At 41.3% G+C, this 21,180-nt stretch overlaps 1 protein-coding gene across 1 annotated transcript in view; it reads left to right on the forward strand.

The window, feature by feature from the left end:
- The window catches only part of PIP5K1B (phosphatidylinositol-4-phosphate 5-kinase type 1 beta), a 338,680-nt gene that overhangs the window by 146,247 nt on the left and 171,253 nt on the right, over window positions 1-21,180 (forward strand). The window lies entirely within an intron of this gene.

Here is a 21,180-nt window from a genome sequence, read left to right on the forward strand (position 1 = left end):
TTGAGAGTGCTTTAAAATTAATATATGCATTAGTTTCCCTGCTGCAGTAAGTTTCCACAGTCTTAGTGGCTTAAAACAGCACAGATTTATTATCTTAAAGTTTTGTATGATGCCCATCCAATACCATCTCCCTGAGCTAAAAATCAAGGTGTCCAGAAGGTCTACATTCCTTTCTGGAAGCTTTGGAGAAGAAACTGTTTCCTCACCTTTTGCAGCTTCTGCAGGTCCTTACACTTTTTGATTTGTTGCCGCTTCCTCCATCTTCAAAGCCAGCAATGGCAGTTGTGTCCTTTTCACATCTCACTCACTTTTTGCCTCCTCTTTTTTTACTTTTCAGGATCCGTATTGTTACACTTAACTCATCTGGATAATTTAGGACAATCTCCCCACTTCACATTCAACTGATTAGCATCCTTAATTGCATCTGCAACCCTGTGGGGTAACATTTTGCCTTCTTAGATAACATTCTCTTAGGTTTCAAGGTTCTAGGTGTTTAGGACATGGACATATGTAAGGGTCAACCTTCAATATAACTTAACAGCATCCTCCTTTGTGTACTAGAGCACTTTGCCATCCTTTTATCATATGCTGTTAGTCTGTCTAGGACTCTCAGTAGATCTTGGTAGGGGTCCCTGAGGTATAGACTGTCTCCTGTCTGGGTTTTTTCCTCTTCCTGTCTTTCCTCTGTTGCTTATATTTAACTCTCTCCGATCAATAAGCATAATAACCTTAACTTCAGGACCTAAATCTTTCTGTAATAAATGTATATAAATAAGAGATCATTTTACAAGGTGTGATCATGAAACTGGGCTTCTGATATTATTCCATATGACTGAAAAGCAAATATGGCTCCTATTTTCAAAGATTGACTGTTTCATGTTACAGTGGTAACATGAGCCATGTTTGCTTTTCAATCTTTGAACACAGTTTTGAAAATCTAATGCTGGGCTCACTGCTGGAGATAGTACAGATGGTGTCCTTCATTTCCTGTATTATTATGCATCTCCCACAGAACCATTCGCCATGTGATTTCTTTGGTGTTTACAGAAGCAGGTCATGTTTATGAAGCATGTCTGGAAGAAGGAAATGATATATGGAAAATCTCTCCATGGGGTATAGAGTCAAGTGATCCTGAGGTTGGAATCAAGGGCCGTAAATACTTTTGGTGATTTCATATGCTCCGTGGGACTGGTATTTTCCATCTTTTAGCACATAGTTTGGATTAACTTGAATGAATTTTTTAGTACTTCTTTGAAAGTGAAATATTAACTGTCCACAGAGATTTAATCTTGGGCAAAAAGAAAAAAAAAAAGGGTAGTAAGGACATCACCTCTAATGACAGGATTAGACCTTTCTCTTGAAAGTAATTGGATATCTCGTGCATTTTTTGCTATTTCTTTTGAATTGCGAATACTCATTATCACTCAAGGTGGAAGTAACAGAAATGATTAATTTAGAAAGGAGAAAGATTGTGAGGTGGGTGGAAGTGACATTTGTCTGCATTATATTCTTAGAAACTTAAACTGTTAGAATTGGAAATGCCTCTGATAAAACTGTTCATTAACATGCAAGGAAATAGAAGCCCAAATCCTTCTCTCTGGCCAAGAGTGCGCTGAGTCCAGAAGCAGAGCTGCAGCTTAAGTTGCAAGTTTCTGAGTCCCCAGTCTTTCTTAGAGCACTGTACTCATCGCTAGTGCCTTTGACGGGTGCACTGGGGTGGCCAGACCGAGCCATCTGCCCCAGAGAGGACCTTCACGTCAGTTTCCAAGTGGGCATTTCTGCTGAACAGATGGCCAAAATACTTCCTGTGCATTTTACCCTGAAGAACTGGGGCGTCATCTACTCTGGGCTGCAGTAGCCCCTGTTTGTGTGTACACGTGCAAGTAGACGGGGAAGGCAGGGAGAGGCACACATACTCTGCCAGCTACATTTTTAAGGACCAAAATCATGACAAAGGTGAACTGAGTGTACTTGCTTGTTCTGCTTCTCCATCATTGATTTTTTTGTTTGTAAATAACTTCAGTACTTGGGTTTTGCACTTGGTTTGGTGCAACAAAACGCAAGTTAAAACAACTGTGAAGCTTTAAGACATTGTTCTTGATAAACTTAACATACAAGGTATTCTGTTGACATGGGCACTGCATATGCAGACAACAAAGTAAGGCAACCATGTGGCACATTCATCTGCAGTTTGGAGGGTGATTTGTCTTGGTGTATATTATGAGAGCTGTGTTTTTCAACCAGGGCTGTTTGTCCCTCTCTGCTCAGTCACCACTTGGCAATATATGGAGGCATTTTTGGTTGTCTCACTTGGAAGAAGTAGTGCTCCTGGCATCTAGTGGGAAGAGACCAAGGCTGCTGCTGAACATCCTATAGCACTGGACACAGAACAAACCCCCACTTATGTAACAAAGAATTATTCAATCTAAAATGTCAGTGATGCCAAGGTTGAGAAACCCAGGCCTCAGGGAATCTATGACTTAACTAATACTTGGCTTTAGAAGGCTATGTAAAGAGTTGATTAATTTAGAAACAGCTTAGCTTATGCAATAAACATGTCAGTTTAATATATGACTTGAGGAAGTTTCTGTAGTCTGGTTGGGTAAAGGAATAAGTTTGCCCCACAGTCCTAGAACTGCCCCTGCGTGCTCACTTTCAGGCCTCTATTCTCAGTGACTCTTAATTGAAAGTTAGCTTCCCTCTGCTCTTCACAACTATGAATTCTGTTGTTGACGGTTTAGATGTGTTGTTTTGTTTGGGGATCATGATATAATTTGCATAAGCAAACATAGTATTAAAGAAGATAGTTAAGGATATAAAGACTAATGAATGTTGTACCCTTATCCATTCTTTACAAAAACAGCCCATTCAGGGGACCCTGTGGCTGGTAAGGGCCTCTTGGCAAAGTCTACGATGGCAGCAGTAGCTGAAAATGGAGAAGAGTCCAGGGGAAAGAAGTGATGAAAAGGCTGCTGGAACCCTTCCCGTATATTATGTTCTACTCGGGCTCTGAGTGTAATAAGAATGATTTGTATTTCCTTGTTCCTTTTTGAATCTTTAAAAATTTCCATATTGTTAGGTTTTTCCCCATTACCAGGTGGCTAAATTCCAAACAAATTAAATCATGATATAGAGACAGCTATTTCCGGTCATGCTCATTTTATAGGACTGGTGGCAGGTGGTTCCCCTCCCCTGAAACTGACTCTGCTTGGTGATGCAGACTCATCAATGTGTGTGACTATGGTGCTTGGCATCAGGACCCCCTGTACTTTTGTCTACCAGCCCTGTTTAGCGGTGGCTGATTGAAGAAACTGGGGCTGCTTTCATCCCCTTCAATTCACAGTGAAACACTGCTCCTCTTGGGAAAAGCTGTTTTCTTACCCAGCCGGACTGTAGAAATTTCCCCCAAGCCACATACTATACCAGGTATGTTTATTTCACAAGCCAAGCTGTTTCTAAGCAACCCTCCACAGAGCTGCCTAAAGTCAAGCGTGAGATATTGGTGCTGGAAAAAGGGTGAAAGGATTGTGCACAGGACCAGGTTGTTTCAAAGTTGACTTGGAAGAGCCAACATTGGAGGTGTGGGTCAGGAATCAGCTAGAGAATCTGCTTTTCTATAGCAGATTCAAAGAACACAGAATCTGCTATAACACAGAACATAACACAGATTTCTAGACAGAAAACTGACTTCCTTATTTGCATCCTGAGAGTCAGCTACTGTGGAGCCTCAAGAGGGAGAACCCCCACGTTAGGCTTGATGTTTCCATAGCATCATAGAATCTTAGTGTTGAGATGGTCTTTATCCATCTGACATCATCTGCCCAGTCATTGAGCAAGGCACTGTGGTTAGATGGCAGACAGGTTAGCATAGTTGGGGAGAGAGAGAGAATGGGGTCAGAGGCTTGGGCTGCAGAAACCCACCACAGTTTCCTCCAACTGTTACCAAGAAAGAGGGAAGGAACCAGCCTTCTATTGAGCAATGGCCTGTAGGTTAGTTAACTTTCTTTGTAATAGCAGGTCATCCACCAGTTGGGGCCATCTATGATCCATCTTGAACTGGGCCTCTGGAAGGCTGGTTTGTTGGGATCAAATCAAGAGCTTCTAAGAAATCTGCTGAGAACAGTCACATCACCTGATGATCCAGAAAGTTTTCTGAATCTGGTGGCAAGCTCCTGTAGGAAGAATCCTGAACTAGGTGTTTATCTGTTGGTAACTCTGACACCAACTTTTATGACTTTAGGCAACATCACAATCAATTTAATAACACTGAGCTCAAAAGAAAAGGACCAAACACATAAGCAGCACCCTCAGCCTTTACCCAGCTGGGGCTTCTGGAAATTGCATGTGGGTGAAGCAAGGTTGCTTCCTCCTCCTTCTGTTGTGAGAAATGACTACCCTGTTCTCCTTTCTCAGTATCAGTCTTACTTACATGAAGGGTTGTAATCTAAAGTAGGCAAGATGCAATTACTTATGCTTTTTAAGGAGCAACTGTAATGGGTGGAAAAAAGCAGAAAATGTTGGAGTGCAATACGTTAAACCTTGCAAAACAAGTGACTTCGGGTTGGTGACTGCATAGACTGCAAAATGAATGTAATTAGAAAGTAGACTTATAGAATATTATGTGGGTAAGAGATTTTGGCTATCATCCAGTCAAATGCCTTCATTTTACAGAGGCGGAAACTGATGCTCAGTTATATCAGTAAGTTTCTCAGTCTCCAGCCACCCTGGTAGTTGAGGGGGCCCCAAACTCAGGTTTTTCTGCCTGTTGCTGATCCCAAATGTCTGTTCGTGTTCAATTGTTAATATGGTGGGCTTTATGAAATGAGGGCAGTAATCATTGTGAATATCTTTTTTTCTTCTATTTTTCTACATTTGGTGAAAAAGCTGGTTGCTGGTAGAGCTAGGAACCTCCAGTCTGGACTTTACACGTGTCTGGACTTCGCCCTGCATTCCCAGTGTCCAGCTCTAGGTGAGAGGAGGGAGGAGACGGCCTAGGACAGTAGATGGTGGCATGGTGCCATGGAAAGGATCTGGGAGAAGCTTCTCCAGCAACCTGGAGTATGGTGAATGCAGAATCATCTTAGGCAGGCAGGGCCCCATGGTAGAGCTTCTCAGGGATGCAGGGAGAGGTACTGGCTGCCACCATTCCATCACATTCGCCTCAGTGACCGGCAGTCCCCTGGCCAGGGACTCTCCCATTCCATCCCTGTTGCAGCCCTGGTGTCCAGCTAGGTTTTGATAATGTTTCTATTCTAGAGACCTAAGGAGTTTTTCTGGCAGAAGGGACTAATCCTAGCTCCTGGGACGAGGAAAACCACAGTTATTTGAAAGGCTCTGATGGGAGGGATCCAGAGACAAGAGAGGAGAAGCCATCAGACATGAATTGAGGGAGCTGCCAACAGATGGGAAAGTCCTGAGCTCCTAAAATGCCTAGGGTTTTGTTGTTGTTCAAATGTATGAGGTTCTAAGAGAATTTTGGAAATGGTTCTATGATTCTAAAAGAGAATGCAATGTAATCCTAGATCTTGAAACATAGCGGTTAGTTACATGGGCTGCTGCTGCTGCTAAGTCACTTCGGTCGTGTCCGACCCTGTGCGACCCCATAGACGGCAGCCCACCAGGCTCCCCCGTCCCTGGGATTCTCAAGGCAAGATCACGAGTGGATAGTTACGTGGGCAAAGCATGTAAGTCCCTACTTGAAGCTGTATACAGTGTTTCAGACTATCCTCTGACTTTAACCTGATTATTGAGGTTATCGAAAGATACATAAATAACCTCAGATATTTCTGTCTGTACTTTTTAATGTATAGTCTTTTGTGAAAAATGACCTAGAATTTATCTTTCAGATATGTTGTGTTTCTGAACTTCAGTTTATTCACCTATGAAAAGGAAATAATAGGGTTATGGTGAGAAATCAATAATGCAAATAACTTGGCCTGTATTAAACACTTAAAACAATAACAGCAGAATCTAAGGCAGTATTATAGAAGTATGTGTGCATATTTATCTCACAAAAGAAAATTTTATATTAGGGCCTTTAAATACTTAGTACCAACCTTTTTGTATTAAGGAAACACCTAAATTCCAAATTGTAAAGCTCCATCAGATAAATACTAGCATTAACATTTCAGATCTCGTTGTTACAAACTCTCTTGACATTGTTCTTCTGTGGTTTACCAAAAATATGGGCAGCACTACCAAGCAAGTAGCAATAACATTAACAATTACTGTTACGATCATTTAACTTAATTGTGAAAGGAGGAATAGCTTCACTCCTCTTTCTTTCAGGAAAGAGCTTGATTATAGGAATTTAAAGAGCAGCCATTTTTTTTTAATCCTTTGTCAGCATCCATCATTCCTTAGTTCTGACAGCTGCTGGTTCTGTTCTGTAAAGAGTGTTAGGGGCTACCTATAGCAGAGAGGTAGAAGATTGACAGATAGCACATCTCTAGCAAATGATGCTTTTCATTATCAGTCTATAGAGATTACTGTATTTTCAGTTTGTAAAATTATTTTTGTTTTATGTATGATTCCATCACATTCAACAATTATAAGATTTCCCCTTCCTTTCTTATAAATCTTTGATCCTTGAGCTTTGCCTATTTCATGAATATTATTTATTTCTGTAAAAAACATATATGCATATGAGTATTATTTTCCATAAGTATTATTTATTCCTGTAACACATGGTGGAATATATTATGTATATATTATGATACCATATGCTATTATGTGTGTGTGTGTGTGTGTGTGTGTGTGTGTATTCATATAAGTTCCCTCTGGCCCACTGAAAGAATTTATCCTGAAAATTAAACTAAGGGGGAAAAAATAAGCTGGAAGAGATTTGAAAGAAGCAAAACTATTTTTACTTCTTATAGGCCTGCCTGTATACCATCTATTATTTTTCTCATTTAATCATTTTTTACAGATCAGCAAACTTAGTTATTAAAAACATTATGACTAATACAAATTGAGGCAAAAATGGAAAAAAAAAAAACCATAAAACCAGCGACTCCCACCTCCCGCTACCACCCTAGGAAGAAGTTTCATTTCTGTTTTTGTTCTCTTTATTCAAGTAAAGATACAGCAATTAAGCCCTCCTGTTTTATGAAGTCAGAGAATTTACTTCCTGAATTAATTAATTGCAGAATAGTGACCAATGGCCCTACCGACACTACTGAGCATTGAAAGATAGTAGATTATTTCTCCTCCTTAATACATTCTTCTTTTATAAGCTGAAGAAGTCAGAGGAGTGAAAGCAAAGGTTTGAGGTCTCTTGAAGTTGATAATAAAAGTGGAACAACACTCTCTTATATACCACTGGTAGTTCCAAAAGTATATTAAATTTCCCTGCAGGTCTTAGCCTTCCTTAAGAAGTTGCAGTTATCCCCTCCCATCACCTGAAACAGCAACAACAGCGGTGCGTGTGTGTCTGTCTCTCTTCGTATTAAGCAAGAGCATAAAAGGGTAGGGGTGTAAGTGGGGCAGGGATTAATATCCTCTCAGTGTAGATGGGTCTAATAGAAGGCTGGGAAGGATGGATGAGAGAGTGGAGGTTCCTCAAGGGTTTCTTTTGGGGGGGAGGGATTGGTGGCTTGTCCTCTAGCTGCCCTGTGGAAAGCTGGTAGACAAGCCTAGATTTTAATTCCGTTTCTAAAGATTCCAAAATGCCAATACTGCAGTGAAACTTTTCTCCTTTGGCCCTATCTAGGAAGCCTTTCCCTCAGGTGCCCACATCTCTATGTACCTGAACTGGCAGAGTTCTGTGAAACTCCGGGCAACTCTGGAGGAGGGGGGCTTGGCTTGGCCCTGGCCCTGGCCCACCTCCACACCTCGGGGCACAGAGAGTTACCATGACCTTGCTGCTCAGTGGAAAATACAAATAAAAAAGGGTAGAAGCTGGCTTGATATTGTCTGGAAATAGGCCCACAGAGCCAAGAAACAAGTAGTTAGACTAACCATAGAATTTAGCTGAGCCTGTCCTGAATTGAAAGACCCAGTCGGCAAAGCTGATATCTCTCTTTCTAGGTCCAGTTATGATGTCAGATGTGACGATTATGAACATGAACTCAGGTTAAGAGATCTGGGTTTGAGAGCTTTATCACTTCCTCGCTGCGTGGCTCTGAATACTTCTTTGTCTTTCTGAACCAGTTTCATCTTAGGTGAATCATCTCACCTAAAGGAGAAAATGGCTCTGACACTCTCAGGAGGAAGCCCAGATGACAGTGAACTCCCAGAAAAATGCCCGCTAGCTAATAGAGTGGCGAAACGGTCTCAGTGTGCCCCATTTATTCCTCCCTAAATGGAATGAAGCAGAGATTTGGTAAGAGTGATACTGCCCTAATGTGCATACAATTCCAGTTCAAGAGACCTGATTGCGTCACACAGCAGGGGTGTAAAACTCTGAAGGGGCAGTTAAACATGCACTTTTACAGTTTCTCTGTATCTCTCTCTGAACAGGTGTGTTTCTCAACCTCCCAAACAGCCCCCAGGCTGTTGGTTTATATTCCTCCAAAAGAATCCCCTGTCCCTATGAGCTGATTATGGAGTACATCTCTTATTTGTTACTGCAAAAAAAAGCATTTTTTAAATTGTGAATATGGGCATAAATTCTGAAGTGCTGCTTCAAATTGGAAAAGCTATCTAGAGAAGTGGAAAATTTTGTTATAGTAAAAAGGAACAAACAAGAACTATCTGGTAGATGACAAGGAATAGCAGTAGTTGCTGCCCTGTGAGAGCCTGAAATTCACCAATAAAAATACTGAAGAGCAGGCATGGAATCTTATTCTTTTTAAGAGTTTCCAGGGTGATTGTTTTGTAAATGTAGTTTCACTGATATAAAATAATTGAGCATGTTATTAGGGTGTAGTGTGTTACCATAAAACAGAAAGAAGAGTATGACATTAAGGGTGCATAATACAAGGAACTCACAAAGGGGGTCTCCCTCATTAATGATCAGGAAGATGGAAACTGAAACAGTAAGATTCACAAAAATTAACAGTATTAATTATAACAGTGTTGGTGAAAGTTTGATGCCAAATTCATTCTTCTGTTGATGAGTATACAAACTGATGAAGTCTTTTTTTTTTTTAATGAAATTTCTTTTGGAGGGCATTTTGGCAGTACCAACAAAAGTATAAATGTGCATATCCTTTAACTCAGTTCTTTTTCTAGGAATCAATGCTGCAGAAATCTGCAAGAAAGAAATGTTCAAAGTTATTTGAGCAAGGATGTTCATTACAGGATATTTTGTCATTAAAAAGAGAGAATAAGAACCCCAATGTCTACCAATAAGAGAGTAGTTGAAGCAGTTGTGTTTACATACAAACTATGAAAACCTGTGTAATTATTAAAAATGAGAATCTGTATAGATAGACATGGAAGAATATTGTGTAATAAAAACACAAAATGCAATAGAGCATGAATAATAAGATCCCATTTAAAAAATTTGTAATGTATATACATGTGCTTATATTAATGTTTTCAATGTGTTATTATAAAGAAAAGATATGCAGAAGGATACACACCAAAGAAGTGATGCTAGTTAACTCTGAAGAGGGAGATTGAGAAAGGGTACTTTTGTGTTTTACTTTCTATAGCTAAGAGTTGTCTGACTTTTCCTCAGTGAGTGTGGGCTACAATTTATTTTTTTTTAATTAAGCAATACTGTCTGCGCAGACATTTCTCTTTCAGTTTGAGTTCTCTCTGAGTCTGCATCACTTTTCAGGTAGAGAGCATTTGGTCATATGTTCATTGATAAACACTTGGAATATAAGTTCAGCTACGTGTAAAAGCAAGAACCTGAGTAACTGTGACTTAACTAAAGTTGAAGTTTGTTTCTCTCTCAAGTAACAGTTCAGAGGTTATTTACCTCCTCTTCGGAGTCACAGGGCCCAGGTTTCAATCTTGTTTTTCTGTTGTCCTCAGTGGACAGCTTCCAGGTAAGATCAGTCAGGGCTGCTTCAGCTCTGGCCACTGCAGAGGGCATTCTCCTCCGTGTTAACTATGAGACCGGCAAGTTGGCCACATCATCTTCTCTCACATCTCAGCGGTCAGAAATTAGACACGTGACTTCACCTAGCCTCAAGAGAACCTAACAACCACCCAACCCGAGTTTCTGTTACCACATGACAGGGGTTCTCAATCTTATCACTATTGGCCTTTGGGACTGGCTAACTCTTTGTTATGGGGACTCGCCAGAGCATTGTAGGACGAGCATCCCTGGCCTCTATCCAATAGATGTCAGTAACACTCCCTAGTTGTGACAGCTAAAATTGTCTCCAGACACTGTTCCATGTCTTCTGGAGGACGAAAATCAACCCTTGCTGAGAAAAACTTCTAAACAAGAGGGTACTGGGGACGGATACTGGGGACAACTAGCAACATCTGCCATAAGCATTGTGTTGTTCCCCCACAAACAATGCTTAGCGCTGATGTAATAGTTCCCCTTAAAAATTGACACCCCCCCCTTACCAGGAAATATCATACTTGAGACCCGAAGTGTTTCTGATTCTAGGAGGACGAAAATCCAATCCTTTGTTATTTTTATTTCTTGAACCTAAATTTGTAGTTGCATCAAGTAAATACTGTTTTTGTTTGAATATACAAACAAATGAAGCTTTTTTCCCTAGTGTTCATTGTAGTATTAACGATACTTGCATTGTGTCACATTTATGATGAATATCTCAGTCTATACTGTAATATTTCTGGAAGACTAATATAGCAGCATTCATAATGCCATTCTGTCCTAAATCAAAAATTTCATCTACAGTTGATGGCATGTCTCTTTTAAGGGCAATTAAGTGTGCATAATTTGCCACTGCTGAACACCTTGAATATAGTATTTTTCTGTTAATGAGAAATGTTTGCTTAATATGCTTTTCCATTCCAGTGAGAGTATGTGCTTCACTGCCAATCATATAAATGAGGGGAAGATCATTTACAAGAGAACACGAAATTAAGTGCTCTTTGTTCTGCCTTTTCTAGCATATTTAGAGAGTCAAATCTTTCTTCAAACAGGTGAATACACTGGGATCTTGTTATAATGGCTGCTTAGCAATAAGGAAAATTTACACAGAAAGTGCATCTGTCTTGGGCTTCTTCCAAAGTTGTTGAGTGCCTAATGTGTCAGAATGACCTTGTTATAAGGCAATTTCACCATGTATAAGGTCCATGCAGGCACAGCGGAGGACATCATTATAATGGTGCTCCAGCATTCTTGTTTTTGAAAGTGTCGATGACTGCAGAAATTGTATCAGAAAAGTAGTTGCCAGCCATGAAAGTAACAGTACCCCCAAAGTATGAAACCACTTGTACTGGGAGAGGAGAGTAGTTGTGTCTAGCCCCTGGGTGAGCAGACACTGTGTGTAGAGATGAATGGAGCACTGGACCTGGAAGACTCAATGGGGAGCAAAGGAAGATGGGAACAACACTGAAGGCAGGGGGATCCGCGTGGGTGGAGGCCAGGAATCACATAGCAAGTTTAGCAGGAGACTGATTGAAGATGTAGATCTGTGCAAAGGCTGTCAGGTGTGTTGTGCAGCCTAAGCAGCAAATTGTCCACCAGAATTTGTGGACATAGCAGAGCAAGACCTGGAAAGCAGCAGCAAAGCCAGCTCTTCTTGTGTCTTGGTGAAGCCATATGGGTCATCCTTACTAGTCAACTATCTTGGGGCTTCCCTGGTGGCTCAGTGGTAAAGAATCCACATGCCAAACAGGAGACTTGGGTTTGATTCCTGAGTTGGGAAGATCCCCTGGAGAAGGGAAAGGCTACCCACTCCAGTATTCTGATCTGGAGAGTTCCATAGACTGTACAGTCCATGGGGTCTCAGAGAGTCGGACACGACTGAGCGACTTTCCCTTTCACTTTCATAAGAGTATAATAGTTACATGGGTTTCTAGCATGAAGGCTTTGTCCTAAAGAAAATTAAGATTTTAAAAAATGTCACTAAGTCATGTATGACTTTTTTATGACCCCATAAGGTTCCTCTGTCCATGAGATTTACCAGGCAAGAATACTCAAGTGGATTGCCATTTTCTAATCCAAGAGATCTTCCCAATGCAGGGATCAAACCCATTTTCTGCATTGGCAGGTAAATTTTTTACCACTGAGCCACCAGGGAAGAAGCCATCTTAAAAATTAGCAAATCCCAAACATGGCTTTGTCATCATTCAAAATGTATTTTTATAAACATAGTAAAAATGCTTTCATGGAAGAGTATTTCCATTCTTACCTATAACACAAAATTTAGAAAATCTGAGAAGTACAAGACTTGAAAGTAAAAGTCACCCAACATCCCACAAGCCAGAGATAATCACACAATTTGATATATTTCCTTCCTGTCTTGCTTTCCTCTGTGGATGTGTATAAAACATTTGTGAGTTTTTCTTTTTCAAATTTTGTTGTATGTATTTTATATCCTGCTTTCTTAATGTAATATTTTTTAAGTTATAGAATATTTTTAAAATATGGTTTAAAGGCACAAATTGACTAGAGTTTATCAAATAATTTTGTCAAATATTCTCAACCTATACTTGGACTTTTTTTTCCCCATAATTTTATTTATTCATTTACTTTTCTCTGTGGTGAGTCTTCGCTGCTGGGCAGGCTTTTCTCTATTTGCGACGAGCAAGGTGGTTGTGGTGCATGGGCTTCAAGTCGCGGTGGCAAGTTGCTCTTCTCTTTCCCAAGGTTATTCATTCAGCCCTTTGGGTTTCAATACCGTTTATATGCTGAAAACACTCAAATTCAGAAGTTCAGCCCAAACCTCTGTTCTAAGCTCCAGACTTGTACCTTGACATCATTTGGATGTCTCACTAGCATCTCAAGTAGAACTCAATCTGCCCCCCAAAATGTGTTCCTCACTCAGTCTTCCCAACTCAGTAAAGCAACCTTGGTCCTCTCCACTGCTCAGGGAAAACACTAGAAGGTATTCCAGGACTCCTCTCTCCCTCATTTCTAGTTCACGGCAAGTTCTGTTTATTTCCCTCCAAAATATATACAGATTCAACTCTTCTTTCCATCTTCTTGTTTATCACCCTACTCTTAAGACATCCACATCTCAACGTGAACCATGACACATGCATGCGTGCTAAATTGTTTCAATTGTGTCCAACTCTTCATGACCCCTGCCAGGTTCCTGTTCCCATGGGATTCTCCAGGCAAGAGTAGTGGAGTGGGTTGTCATGCCCTCCTCCAGGGGATCTTCCCAACCCAGCGATCAAACCCATGAACCTTGACACTTGCCTCCTAATCACTTTTCCTCATATATTCTCTCTAGTCTATACCCCACATGGCAGCCAGAGTGAAGTTTTCAGTTTAGACAATAAGTCTTTCCTTATGGAAACACATCAGATCCTTAGCAGGATCAATGAGGCTCAACCCTAGATTCAGCTCATCTTTGCAGCCTTCAATTCTGATGCTCTCTCTGATGCTCACCTTAATTCATCTACAGTGATTTGCTTTCAGATTCTTGAACTGCTGCTTCTGTATGCCTGGAAATTGATTCCCCTGACCTCCTAATGTGACTTTAAATTCCTTAAGGGCAAGCACTCAGGCCAGGTCATTTCTGTATCCCCAGTGTGTAGATGAGTGCCTGGCACATGGTGGGCATACAGCCAGCGTCTGTTGATATGACCTGCCAAGTGGTTCTCACCTTTCATGTCTCAGACTGTGTTAGACCTTTCCTAACTTTCCCCCATTCTAAAGTGGATCTCCTCACTTTTGGCCTGATCACATCACCCTGTTATTTGTATCAGTGCCTATTATGAATGCATATGTTTAATCTCTCTTTCACTCACTCACCTAGAAGCTCTCATGAGAGCAAGAACAAGACCTTTTTATTTTTTTATTTATGCTTTCCCCAACATCTAGCATAATGCTTAGGTCACAGAAAATTCTCAAATCTTTGAGAATGAAGATCTAAATGAGTGAACAGCATGTGACTGAATGGAGTTCTAAGGGGAGCTCTTCTCTTTACCTAGGCAACACTGGAAACAATTCTGAAATCTATCCTGAAATAGAGGGTAGAGTGTAGAATCATGGGTCCCCAAAAGACAGCCATGCCCTAATCCCTAGAGCCTGTGATATGTTACTTTATATGGCAAAGGGGACTTTGCAGGTGTGATTAAGTTAAAGATCTTGTGATGGGGAGGTGATCTTGAACTATCCAGATGGACCCAATGCAATCACAGAGGTTCTTAGAGAGGCTAAAGAGTCAGAATCAGAGGAGGAGATGTGAGACAAAAGCAGAGGGGAGACAAGAGAGAGATTAAGAGAGATTTGAAGATGCTGTTATTATGAAGATGGAGGAGGGGACCCCAAGGCAAGGAAGAAGGGACACAGCCCTCCCAACACCTCGATTTTAGGACTTCTGATCTCCTAAACTGTGAGATCATACACTGTGTTGCTGGAAGACATGAAGTCTGTGGTCATTTATACAGTAGCAGCAGAAAACCAAATCAAGGAGGGACTGAAGAAATGGGTTGAGGAACCCATAGCAAGAGGTGGTCCCACCTTCTTTCAGAAGACATTCTGCTTGCCTGTCCACAAACTATTCCATTTCCATAGTCCTACAGTCAGTTTTGTGAAACCTGTCCCTTTTTTTTCTTAATTCTCTCATTGGGACAAATAAGAAATCTCTGCTTTCTTTCTTGAGTTCAGGTTCAGAGATAGGAGAGAGAACCCAGAACTGGACTTGAGCTATGGCAATGAAGGAGAGGCAGGGTCTCCCAGCCAGACAAGGGTGGTTTTCTCTCGTTCTTTAGAGGTGTTGGACTCAGTCACTTCAGTCGTGTCTGACTTTGCGACCCCATGGACTGTGACCCACCAGGCTCCTCTGTCCGTGGAATTCTCCAGGCAAGAATACTGGAAGGAGGCCCTCCTCCTGAGAATCTTCCCAATGTGCAGGGATAGAACCCAAGTCTTCTGCACTACAGGTGGATTTTTTTTACCCCTAAACCATGAGCCATGGGGGACGCCCCCTTTAGAAGTGTTACTGAACCAGTTTTTAACATCTTGGTTTCAGGTGCTTGTCAGTGTACATCTCTGGTTTAGAATTAATCTCCACATTTGTGGTTTTGGGAAAGGATATCTTATGAGAAAAAGAGAAAGCATTGGACCTCCTCCTCAGGAAAAATGCACACAGCAGAAAATATCACAGGCAGTTGTTTGGGGTTCATGGACCTGTAAGGTTATCTTGCTCAAAGGATAGAGGGTGTGTTTAGAATCTTTTAAAAAAGATATTTGTTTGTTTGTTAATTTGGCTGTGTCGAGTCTTAGTGGTGGCACACAGGCTCAGTAGTTGTGGCGCATGGGCTGAGTTGCCCCACAGTATGTGGGATCTTAGTTCCCCAGCCAGGGATTGAACCCACGTCCCCTGCATTGCAAGGCGGATTCTTAACCACTGGACCACCAGGAAAGTCCCTTGTTTGTTAGGATGCAGGACTCAGTGTGAGGCTGGGAAGGACTACATTGAAAATTGGTTTCCATGTCAAGCTAAGATATTTGGAGTTAATCCTGTGGTGAGGATACTATACTACACATCCGTTAGTTTTCAAGCAAGGGGGTGACAAGATTAGATCTGTACTTTAAACAGAATTACTCTGGGACAGTTAGGGACTTTGGGAAGGTCATGTACACACTGCTATATTTAAAATGGGTAACCAAGAAGGACCTACTGTATAGGACAGGGAACTCTGCTCAGCGTTATGTGGCAGCCTGGATGGGAGAGGGGTTTAGGAGAGAATGGATACATCTGTATGTATGGCGGAGTCCCTTCACTGTTGACCTGAAACTTTCACAACATTGTTAAATGGCTATACCCCAATACAATACAAAATAAAAAGTTTGAACTTCGGGAGAAAAAAAATCACTCTGGCATCATGTATATTGTCTATAATCATATGCTTAGGCCAGCAGATCACCTGAGATGGGGAGAAATGCTGCTGACTTGAAATGTTTTAGTACTTGCTTTTAAAACCAGTTTTATCAGATTGCATATTAAGTGATCTAATTTCATAGACAATATGCTGTAGAAAGAAGTTTCCTGTGACCAATGTAAAATCATTAAAATCTTACTGCTGTCAGGATCATTGCTCCCCTAATAGCAGGTTTACATGGACATGTAGTCTCATTGTTAGTAATCATCATTATTATCTCTTTGTTCAAGTACTTCTCAGCTTCAATCAGATCCATCTCCTGCAGAGAGAATGGAGGCCAGTAAAGCAGTGCACACTGGTATGACACTGTCCTGGTGCCTTGTAGACCAGGGTATCACTCCTGGCATTATCACGTACTTGGCCAAGGGATTTAGGTCAAGTTAGTCTCCCAGAGTCAGTTTCTTTATAAAATGGACATTAAAACCCCACCTACCTACATAACAATTGTGACAATCGAATGCAGTCATTAGAAGGTAGTATTGTGAAAACCATAGCATATTATCTAAATGCAAACTGACATTAATTTCCCTTTTAGTATTACCATCATCCCTGAACAAATTTGGGTAGTAAAGAGCCATGAATGTAAATATATGCGATTTGCTTTTGTGGTATTAGCTGGTTCTTTCTCCAAATATCACATGCTTTAGAGGTGTTTGTAATATCCATACAATATGTTGCCTCTACTTAGCCCTTGAAAAGTCCTGAATTAAATGTAGACTCTGGCTATGTTCTGAAATCTGAACCTATGTGTTTTGGTGACGCTAATATTAAAGAATCCACCTGCCATTGCAGGGGTTGCAGGGGATGTGAGTTTGATCCCTGGGTCGGGAAGATCCCCTGGAAGAGGAAATGGCACCCCATTCCATTATTCTTGCCTGGAGAATCCCATGGACAGAGGAGCCTGGCGGTCTACAGTCTGTGAGGCTGCAAAGAGTCAGATACTACCAAGCACAGAGGGGAAATGGTTACATATCAACGTGTTTAGAGCCTATGCAAAGCCACACAGAAAATTGGAAGGACCACATCTGTGTGTGTGTGTTTGAATCTGCTAATGAGTTAGCAGGTCTGTTGGTGGGCATGTTGGTCTGAGAGGGCTTGTTGGTCGGCTTCAAGTTTACAAGGAAAGAACTGCTGGTTCTAGAAGAAGACAAACCTGAACTGCACAGGGCAGATTTGTAGTCCTCATGATTTACTGGTCTGCTAATCAGAAACTCTCCCGTTAGCATTTCTGTTTTTGTAATTTTAAAACACATCTTGCTCAAGAGTGACTGTGTCAGAAAATACTGTGGTTTCTCCCATCTTGGTCCCTGTGCCTAATGTCCAATAGGAAAATGCCAGGTGGGGCAGCCTTTCCTGCTGGCAACTTAGAAAGCCATGTGCCACCGTGCAATCAGACATATCCATGAAGTAGTCAAGATGCTTTTTAGTTATATGCAATGCATCTGTGCTAAAGCATTTAATCTTACACAGAGATGAGGAAGAAACCCTGAGGTAGCCAGAGGTAGCCATCCTCCCTTGGCAGCAAAATATCTCCTTTTGTTTGTACCTCCCCATGTTACTAGTAGTGACTTTAACAGAGATGTTCATACTTGTTTACCAGGTGGTTTACAGGTTTCTTTTAGGCTTACCCATGATTGAGTATGATTAGTAGCAAATAAAATATTTTATTCCTATTTCATCAAAAGGCATGGCTCCCACACAGCTGCTTCCTTTGCTGAGGTCAAACAGCCAGGCTTAACACAGAGCTCCTGACTTTGATTCTAGACTCATTTTGAAAAAAAGAGACGGGGAAGCGGCATGGGCTTTGCAGGCAGACTCTGCCATGTGCTAACAATGTGAGAGAGGCAGTCACATAACCTTGCTGAGCTTCACATCCCCACCTGTAAAATGGGTGTGATTCTCCCTCTCTTCAGTGTCCTTGAAAGGGTTAAATGAGGTCAGAGATTCTGATGTTAGAGGCAGCACAGTACTTGTTTATAACCTGGATCTGGACTGTGGAGCCAAACTTGCCAGGTATGAGTCCCAGCTCTACCTCTTTGCTACCCGTGTGACCTCACGTAAGTAACTAAACCTACCTGAGTCAGTAAAATGAAGATAATAATAGTACCTACCTCACAGGGTTATTGTGAGGATAGAAGAGTTAATATAACCAAAAGCACTTAGAATAGTGATTGCCTCATAGTGTTTTCAGTAAACACTCTTTAAGTATATGCCATAATTATGATTGATTGTGATTATTATTGTTGTTATCCATATGTCAAGTCCCTGGCACAAATAGTTGATTAAAAATATTCACTTTTATTAAGACTTCTCTTATTTCTGTCTTCAGAGCACTTGAATTTTAAGGAGCATGACAAGAAAGTAATAGTATTATTATAAGTCTGTTTTTTTTTTTTTTTTTTTATTTAACTAAACGGATGTCAGTGAGCTCCTTTCCAAAATCTTATTCCTTCAGGAACTCAAAATTCAATCTTATACCATAGGAGGAAAAAGTTTCTTGATGCTCCTTAGAGCAAGAGCAAGTTTTTGAGCCTCACTGCAGACTTTCCGAATCAGAAATTCTGGAGATGCAATTCATACGTCACTTTGGTTCTTGTTTTTCAGTGCTTGCTGACATTTTTATAAAGATTTTTTCTTTAGATCAGTTGTAGGTTAACCAAAAAATTGAGAGGAAGATATAGAAATTTCCCACCACCCCCTGTACCCACACATGCACAGCCTGCCCATTGTCAACATCCCCCACCAGAGTGGTTCACTGTCACAACTGATGAACCTCCATGGACACATCATAATCACCCAAAGTCCACAGTTTATATTCCAGCTCACCTTAATGGAGTACATTCTATGGGTTTAGACAAATTCATAATTATGTGTATCCATCATAAAAGTGGACTTCCCAGGTGGCTCAGTGGTAAAGAATCCGCCTGACAATGCAGGAGAGTCAAGGGATGTGGGTTCGATCCCTAGGTCAGGAAGAGCCCCTGGAGAAGGAAAAGGCAACCCACTCCAGTATTCTTGCCTGGAAAATTCCATGGACAGAGAAGCCTGGCGGGCTGTAGTCCATGGAGTCACAAAGAGACACGAAGGAGCATGCATGACACACCATCATAAAGGAATTGTGCAGAGTGTTTTCCCTGCCCTGAAAATCCTCTGTGCTCTACTTCCCCTCCCCAACCCCCTGGCAAGCACTGGTCTTCTTGCTGTCTCCATAGTTGTGGTTTTGGTCCGTTTTAACAAATGACCCAGTGATTCTCAGACTTTCTAAAGTTTGCAAGTACCAGATATAGACTGCTGCAACTTTGACCACCTTCTGTTGCTGGGGGTGGGATAAGACTGCTCCTACTGCTGCTGCTGCTGCTAAGTCGCTTCAGTTGTGTCCGACTCTGTGCGACCCCATAGACGGCAGCCCACCAGGCTCCCCCGTCCCTGGGATTCTCCAGGCAAGAACACTGGAGTGGGTTGCCATTTCCTTCTCCAATGCAGGAAAGTGAAAAGTGAAAGTGAAGACACTCAGTCGTGTCCAACTCTTAGTGACCCCATGGACTGCAGCCTACCAGGCTCCTCTGTCCATGGGATTTTCCAGGCAAGAGTACTGGAGTGGGTCGCCTTTGCTTTCTCTGGGATAAGACTGAAGGGTGATTAACAAGGAATTGGGCATCCCATGTTTCACATGTGTTCCAGTCCAAGAAGCACACTAAATGACTGAATTAAGCAGAAATACAGGTATTTCTGGAAGCAGAGTCAGGGATGTGGTAAAGGGAAGGAAAAACTGAGAGTGTGTGCGTCTGTTGATAGATCTGGAATAGAAAGTTTCAGACCGTAGGTGTCTTCTGGAAAATGCTGATGTCACGTCCTGTGCCATACTGCCCTGTGTGACAGATAGGAGAAGAGAAACCTTTTGAATTTTTATGTGAGGTTAAAATGAGAAAAATCCATTTCAGCCTTCAGAAGTCAGAGCTATCGGTACAAAAGGTCACTGATGCCAACTGGTGGCATTGCTGAGCTCGCAGTGGGAAGATTAAAATAGCAGCTTTTTTTTTTGAAGCACTAGTTGCACTATTTGGGCTTGACTCTCAGTCTTTTGCCATCTTGCTGCTCTGGGATTGTAAGTAAAAAGGCACATGTAAAGAAGAAAAGCCCCAGGATGTTTCTCTTAACTGCACAGAAGGGGATAGATATTATAGTTGTCCTCACACTAAGGCTGATATGATATTTGCAGTGAAATAAGCAGAACGATTGAATGATGACTCCATGGGTTAGTGAGGGTTACTGATTGAATAGTGGAAGTGACTGAGCCGTATGAATGACTGTGACCATTTCAGGCCCAGTCAGCAAATATTTCCTGGAGACCCAGCCCTGCGCAAAATGTGGTTTGCTTGGGGTTCACCCTTCAGTGACAGGAGTACAGAGCTTAGGGAGAGGGACATCAGGGGATTGGCTGTAAGATAATGGTTTGGTGCCACATGTACTGTGTTTGTGATGATAAAACAGTGTCCAAGGAGGTTCTGAAAGTCATATGCATGGAGCCAGTATGTGAAACCATTAGGAAGTATTGATAGTCTACATAACTAAGGAAATTTGAGAATCAAGGATCCAACTTATAGGGACACAGCAATTACAGCAAAAAAAAAAAAAATATGAGAATTTAGTGCAGAAATGAGAGACCATCAGAAAAGGTAGACATGGACACAAGACTGTGTTCTATCATAGAAATCAAGAGGATACATTTTTTCAAGAAGAGAGATATCTTTTGATGTTAAAAGCATGAAGAAATTTTTAAAAAACAGCAGCATCTGGGAAGATGGAGATAGGTCTTGAACTTGTTAAGTGAAAATGTTAACGCAAAAAGAATATTTTTTATTAAGCAGGTGATCTTTATACATTCATGGTTTCTCAGCCTCAGCACTAATATTTGGGACTTGATAATTTGTTGTTATGAGAAGCTGTCCTGTGCATTGTAGGATATTGTAACAGCATTCCTGACCTCTACCCTCTAGATGCCAATAGCACTACCACCACCAGTTACGACAACTAAAAAATGTCTCCAATGGCAAATGTCCCTGGCTGAGAACCAGTGATTTAAGTATTTATTTAGTTCCCACTGTCTGAGTGAGAGTGATAATCACTCTGTTGTGTTGGACTCTATGCAACCAATAGGCTGTAACCTGCTAGACTCTTCTGTCCCAGGGTATACTATATTAAACATTGCAAGGCGTAAAAATATATGCCACACTTGTACCA

This window comes from Muntiacus reevesi, chromosome 17, assembly GCF_963930625.1.
Source record: "Muntiacus reevesi chromosome 17, mMunRee1.1, whole genome shotgun sequence".
Lineage (NCBI taxonomy): Eukaryota > Metazoa > Chordata > Mammalia > Artiodactyla > Cervidae > Muntiacus > Muntiacus reevesi.